The sequence below is a fragment of the Quercus suber genome, unplaced genomic scaffold, assembly GCF_002906115.3.
Source record: "Quercus suber isolate HL8 unplaced genomic scaffold, Cork oak 2.0 scaffold_497, whole genome shotgun sequence".
NCBI lineage: Eukaryota > Viridiplantae > Streptophyta > Magnoliopsida > Fagales > Fagaceae > Quercus > Quercus suber.
In genome coordinates this window covers 25650-33363 of record NW_027069946.1, presented here as the reverse complement: position 1 = coordinate 33363, position 7714 = coordinate 25650, and positions in this window count along the sequence as shown.

Sequence of the window (7714 nt, the reverse complement as noted above, 5' to 3'; positions counted from 1 at the left end):
TTTAAACTAATTATTTGTCCTTCTCGATGTCTTTATCGACCATCACTAAAAGTTATAGGATTTCTTATCATGGGACACATTTCCGATCAAACTATCAACCTTTAACTTTGGTTTTGGACCATCTAACATGGAATTCAATTGTTATAGTGAGGATAGAGAAGACAGTCGTCACAGCCTCACAGGTAGTACTCACAATCACAAGTCTCATCCCTGGTTATGGAAGGGGATACATAATTAATCATCGTATTATACTCACAACATTGAAAACAATTATATATATAAGAGAACCTTACATATGACAAATTAATTATCGTATTATATTCACATCAGAGAAAACGTTTTTATGTAAGAGAACCTTACCTATGACGGTTAAATGAGATAGTTAATATTTGCTATTTATAGACTATTTGTCTAGGAACACCAAATTTGCCATTACTATTTACCACAACTTGATAACGTATGTGACTGTAATTGATAAACCATCACTTTTATATTAACATTTTTTTTTTTTAACTAATCACAGATACACTTGAAAGTCTAAATTAACTATCATAATACATAGAGATATTGAGTCACTTGACTTGATGTAAAAACAGTATGTATTGTGCAAGTTGTAATATATTGAAATATAAAATTATACCATCGCGTCACCCTTGGTGCGATGGTCACTCTACAAATATAAGTGTTTGTGAAGTGTGGGAGGTAAGGGCCAGGGTTCAAGTCTCCGAAAGGAAGCTTCACACACATATACACTTCGATTAGACTAGAGTGGAATTCTATCTTGTATAAAAATTTAAAAAAACAATATATATATATATATATAATTATGAAAGACAATTAATATAATCAATAAATGCATCAACCTTGATAGTGTCAAGGTCCTAACTCTACCCTATGATAATGACCTTAGAGCATTCACATCAGTTTATCTAAATTTTTTGTCTATTTTACATGAAAAAATCTCATCTTTCTATTTTACACTACCACTTTTACAAAACACCCACATCAGTTCATTTATTTTACAAGATATTTCAATAAAATATTCACTCTACATAATTTTTTTATTATTTCCCTCAACCACCTCTACCTATATACGCGCCCTCTCTCTCTCTCTCTCTTCTGAACAGATCAACTCTCTCTCTCTCTCTCTCTCTCTCTCTCTCTCTCTCACCGGCCGATCCAGATCGTCTCATTCCTTCTCTCATCGGCGATCGTCTCATTCCTTCTCTCTTTTCTTCCTTCTCTCACAGGCCGATCCAGATCATTCCACGCTCCACGCTTCACGCTCCGATCAAGCGATACCCACGAGCTCTGGTGACCCAGAACCTTTCTTCACCGGCCAATCCATGCTCCACAAGCACCGATCCATGCTCCACGCTTCACCGGCCTACCCACGAGCTCCGATCAAGCGAGACCCACAAGCTCCAGCAACCCAGATCCTTTCTTCACTGGCCGATCCACGCTCCACAAGCACCGATCCACGCTCCATGCTTCACCGGCCGACCCAGGAGCTCTAGCAACCAATCCGAGGACCCATCTTCGTCGACCTTCACATTCTCATCCGATGGTAAAACCCACAAAAACAACAACAACAGCAGCATTTACATCAAAGCGCCAAGCTCCAATTCCTAGACGACATCGTCGTCGTCCGTGATGATGCCGATGTCGTTTATGACCAGTTCGATAGTGGGGAAGAGGTTCTACAACGAGGTGAAGGTGAGAGAGTCCGAAGATGGGGTTAGGTGGTCAGTGATGCTTGATTACCGGACGCTCAAGACGCCATCAAACAAGCCTCTCAAGCTCCCTACTTTGCCTCTCGCTAAGGCTGTTGCTGCCGAGTGGGAATATCATGTTTGTGATTTGTGTGTGTGTGTGTGTGTGTCTACACCTTTGTTCTTATTGTGTTGCATTTGGTATTAGTTTCAATGTATTTGTTATTTGAGTGGAATGTTTTTGTGGGTCTTTTTGGATTTGGTTTAGCTCAAATGGGTTGCCTTCAAAAGTTGTGTTTGCGTTAGATTTATGGGACTTATTACTGTCTAGATTTGTATAAATATTTAAGCTTTCTTTCTGTGTTTGTGTGTGGGTTAATTTTCAGTTGATTTGGCGCGCTGGATGTTGTAATGGTTAGGAAAGAGAGGTAGGAGATGAGAGTCCGTTAGAGAGGCAAGAGAAAAAACCATTAAAAAATTAAATACACAAGCTATAATGCCTGTGTAAATTTACACGGATACTGTAACTCATGGATAATTTTAGAAGATTTTGCAAGAGTTTAAACAGACTGAGGCTTGAATGAGTATAAAATTGTTGGTATGTAGATCTGGAACTCTGGTGAATCTACAAAATTCTAGTTGAAGGCTTTAGAAGTTGATCTTGAAGCTTAAGGATGATGGGCGCTTGAGTTCATCCTCAGTAAATTGAGGTTCTTAGAAGACCCTTTTTCTATATATCAAAATTTTTACACTGTTTGCATTTCGCTTATTTAGTAGTGAAGGCTCTAATTGTTGCATGGCAACATTATAGTCATATTAGAAAAGATTTTTTTTTTTTTTTTTGGATTAGTGAAGAAAGAAAATATTTTGGTTTTAATTTTAGTTTGATCACCATTACATGGATCAAAAGTTTGATGGGTCAAGGCCTTAGTGCTGGGATTGATGATTTGGCTAATCAATGCCTCTGTAAGGTCAGTATAAAGCCATGGTTGTTCTCTAAAAAAAAAAAAAGTGTCTCGGAATTTAGAAGTGGATTCTAGTAAAATTAGATTTACTGGAACTTAACTAATGCTAAATTTGGTTGTGGGCCATAGCCAGTGGAGGGATTTTTTTTTTAACTCGGTCTTGCTCTCAGCAGTTTAGAGATTCCCAATCACAAGGTCTTGCTTTCTCACTTATTTTGTATGCTCAATTTAAACTCAGTTCATAAAAATTTTGTAGAAGCCACGAAGTTTGCAAATGATTGGAAATCAAGATTGAAAAAGAATAGAGATGATCCTTCAGAGGTCCTGGCTTTTCTGCAATTTTTATTTTTTTTTAAAAGGTCTAAACTTTCCTGAGATTCTCTTGTGGGATTTCTTTTTTTATTGTTTTACTTTTCCAGTCTGCCCTTACAGGAGAGTCACTCCCAGTAACCAAAAATCTTGGTGATGGAGTATAGTCTATTTCAACATGTAAACAAGGTGCAATTAAAGGAGTTGTTATTGCAACTGGATTACATACCTTATTTGGAAAGGCAGTTCATCATGTGAAAACTACTACAATCATTGGACATTTTCAGCAGGTAATTTCAATATATTATTTTGGATGAAAGATTCACTTAGAATCTCAAAGGCTAGTAGAATGTTTAGAGCTGTAATATTTGTAAACAGTTTCATCTTTTCTGCTTGGAGGTAATGGGGCAATAATAGGTAACAATGTGAAAGAGTTTTGCATTTGTTCTGTGAGAATCTGTCAATGTTTGGGTATTTGATGAGTTGCCATTTGCCTCGATCATTCAAGTCGTAAATGCAATAGGAAACTTCTGTATTTGCTCAATTGCCATTGGGCTGGTAATAAAAATCATTGTCATATATGGGATTCATCAGAGGGGAAATCATGTTGGGGTAGATAAGCTTCTTGTTTTACTCATCGGTGGCATCCCAATTTCTATGCCAACAATTCTTTCTGTTACAAGCTAACTGTGGGCAAGTCACAAGAATATGATAAAGGTGGTATTTCCAATCCTTTTATTATTATTATTTCCTTGACTGACATGGCCATAAATTATGTAAGTAGGTTGCTTAGGGGAAATTGCTTCGGTCGCCAATGTTGATGACTTTCATGTTGCACTCTTAAGGCTATGCTCCATATCTGCAGCTCCCTTGTTTAAAGATTTCATAGAAATGTACAATATCTTATGAGAAAGATGTTTATGTGCTAAATTGTTCTGAGTGGGCCCTTAATGTATAAACAATATCTCATCTAAAATCCTTCTCAATTGTTGGGTATGTTACTAGATGTTAAGGTACAAATTTTCAGGCCCTAATTTTTTTAGCCCACTCACAAAAATGCCCACACAAACCCATAAATGATTTTGAGCCCACATAAATATATCCCACATATAACTCAAATATTCTCCATGTTATTGGGCTCCCACAAAAATTTCCTATATAAGCCCCATAAATTACCTTGGGCCCTTTCACAAATATTATCTATTATATCCCACATATTATCCAACTTAGATTTTTCACAAAAATACCCACCATATTGCTACCAAAATTGGGCCACAAAATTATGCTATCTCCACACAAAAAAAGCCCAACAAAACCCCCTCTAAAGACCGTTACGATACAACACCTTTAAAACCCGTTACGATATGACACTCTAAAAGTCCGTTACGATACAACACCTCTAAAAGCCTGTTACGACATGGCACTCTAAAGCCCGTTATGATACGGCACCTCTAAAGCCCGTTACGATACAACACTCTAAAAGCCCGTTACGACATGGTACCCTTTACAAAGCCTGTTGCTACACAACAATATTTTTACAAAATCTCAAATTATTTTACAAAGCCCAAATACTAATTTGGCACCTATTTTACAAAGCCTAAATACTAATTTGGCAATAGGTCCGTTTGGATAGCACTTATTGTTGCTGAAAGTTACTAAAAACTGATTGTTGCTGAAAACACTGTAACAAAATAATTTTTAAATGTGTGAATAGTATTGTGAGACCCACTTTTAATATTAAATGTTGCATAAACAGTACATGAACAGTGCACGCACAGTACACGCACAGTGTTTTTTTCTCCCAAAAGTCAATAAGTCCGGCTGCTAAAAAAAAAAAAAAAAAACTGAAAGCGCAACTTTACTTTGAGTGAAAAATAGTGCTATCCAAACCGGGTCAATATCTCATAAAGTCCAAATGCTATTTTGGCACATGCCTACAAAGCCCAAACATTATTTTGGCAACTATCTCATAAAGCCCAAATGTTATTTTGGCACATGCCTACAAAGCCCAAACATTATTTTGGCAACTATCTCATAAAGTCCAAATGTTATTTTGGCACATGCCTACAAAGCCCAAACATTATTTTGGCAACTATTTCATAAAACCCAAATGCTATTTTTGCACATACTTACAAAACTCAAAAATTATTTTTCACACTTGTTTTACATATACAAAATCCCTCACTCATGGGAAATATAATTACTCATCCCTCAAGAAATACCTCTCTTACAAGATTTATAAAAGCCCATGTATATCACCCATGGCAAAACTCTTCATTTTCTAGGGATAACTAAGCCCAAAGAAGCTCAATTACAAAGCCCAACTAAGCCAGCCCAGCCCACACACAAATCTCAGCAGCTGAAGCTCACCTGAGCTGACCAGCCAAAATTCAGCACAACTTAACAATTGGACCCCATTGCTATCAAGTTCCAACTTGTCCAATCAGATCAGAAGAGGACATGTGTCTATCAAGGGTTGAACCCTTCCTTCACAAGCTAAAATTCCATCATTTCTCATGTGACATAAAGCTGAAAGTGACATGACAAAAAGCTGGGAAGCTTCAGCTAGCTGTCCCTTCTTTCTTTTCTAGCCCATTCGGTCAAGGATCAAGAGCAACCATGACCAGGCCATGAAAGCTCTTGAAAAAACTTGAAATCAATTCATTTTCATACCAAAAACACGTACTCTCTGGTTCATGGACCAAGCACATGAACCCCAAATGGGAAAACTTAAGGAAATATGGTTTGGAGGGCACTAAGGGGATCCCAACAGGGATCCCAACAGAGTTCCCAACACACCTAGCTTAAGGTGATGCAACTTGCCCTAGGGAGCTCGGATTCTAGCAACAGCATAACCAAGTTCATTAGCCTAAAGCATGCTTTAATCCCATCAACTAAGGCCAACCAGCATTCAATGCTAAGTCAAAATTCCAACTGTTATTACCTAAAACAGCAAGAACCTTCTAAAAGTAGAGCTTAACACTCTTAGCTAAAATCCTAGAAACAATTCTCTAAGTATTTTCTGAAGATTGAGGGAGATTTAGCAGAGATTATTTGCTAATTACCCCCTAAAAACCCAACTATAAATGGAATTCTCCATTAATACTTCACCAAGAGACTAAGAAATACACCCATAGAGAGGAGCTCTTCATTAACTTCTCTGTTTAGTCTTCTCAAAAATCTAGCAAAGTTCTGAGTTGTTAGGTTTCCTATGGACCCTCTTTTACTTAACACCCTTAGGTTTTATAGGTTGTGCCCTGACCAACTTCCTCCCAATTTTTACCAGGTAGTTAGTTGTGTTAGTAGGTTGAATCAGATATTTGGTTTGCAATTAGACCATCACGATATAAACTTCATGTACAGTCTTTGTGGGAATAAGAAAGCCAACTATTACTTAAAAGTTAGAGATATACGGGTACGGCTAATTTCATGCCTACCCGATTCTAATAGGAATTCTGCTGAAGAGTTCGTACGGGTGCGCGGCAACTGGTTTGCTGGTGAAATCCCTTGCCCCCTCTCGCGGTACGAAGTGGGTTCGTACTGATTGCTAACTTGCCTTTCCTTTTGCTTGTGGTTGTTTTGTTTACCTGAATACTAACTCACTATGTTTATATTATTTATTTATTTATTATATTTTTTCTTTTTAGCAGACGGAAGAATATTTAGCCAAGATCTTAGAGTAGTGCATATACGGGACTTGAATTTTGTGCTTAGGTCCGAAATATTCGTTCATTGGGACGAACAACTCCGGGCTTCCCATTTAATTCTCGGCATAGAACCCATGTATTCTGCTTAGCAAGCCTTCAGCCAAGCTTTATTAGTTGATAACCCTCTCCTCTCCTATATTGACGTACGGCACACAAATTTCCTTCCCCCGAAATTCACAGTAGGCGAGGCTCATGACCTTAGTCCACGATACACTTGTTCCGGCGAACTTGATCCGGTAAGGGACGAGTCAACTGACCGTGTGTCTCGACACCTCCAAGAACAGGCACACAAGTCTGTTCAACCTGAAGCCCCCATTCAACCCAAGGCTCCCGTTGAACCCGAGGCTCTTGTTGAACCCAAAGCCCCTGCCGAATTCGAAGCTCCCATTCAGGAAGCTGAGGAAGCAGTCGCCGAATCTATTAACTCCAGTGAAACCAAATTCGACCGAGATGAAGATATGGTGACACGAAGGACAATGACAATTAATCGTTTTGTGCCCGGTACCCGGCTAGCTACGCAACAGCAACCACCTCAGGGCCGTGGTCAAACTCCCCCTTCTCCACTGCCTCCCTCTGGCCAAACCCGAGAGTACTGCCGAGCAAACCCCCATTGGCTCGGGTTATACGCCCACTAGGACTTCTCCCCAGCCATCAAGAGGCATCGTAATCCAGGAGCCAATGGCCCAGACTGGGACGAACGTGGCATCTACTTCCCAAGTTGTGCCAGAGTGGCAGCCTACATTCCAGCTGGACGGCAAGCCTCTTCCTGCGACTGTGAGTGTACGGGTGTGGGATAAAGGTGAGAGGGGTCATGTTGCCCAATGTTTGATGCACAGCCTCCTTTTGCCCGAGGAGATGCACACTTTTGAGGATGGCACAGACGAGTCCATGGCAAGGAGGTTGCAATGGCATACTATTGCGGTAATTTTTTGTTTTTGTTTTTGGTTTATCATTAATTTCTATGCACATTTTGTTTTTATACTTATCATTGTTGCTTCATCAGGTCGCTCAACTCACTCAT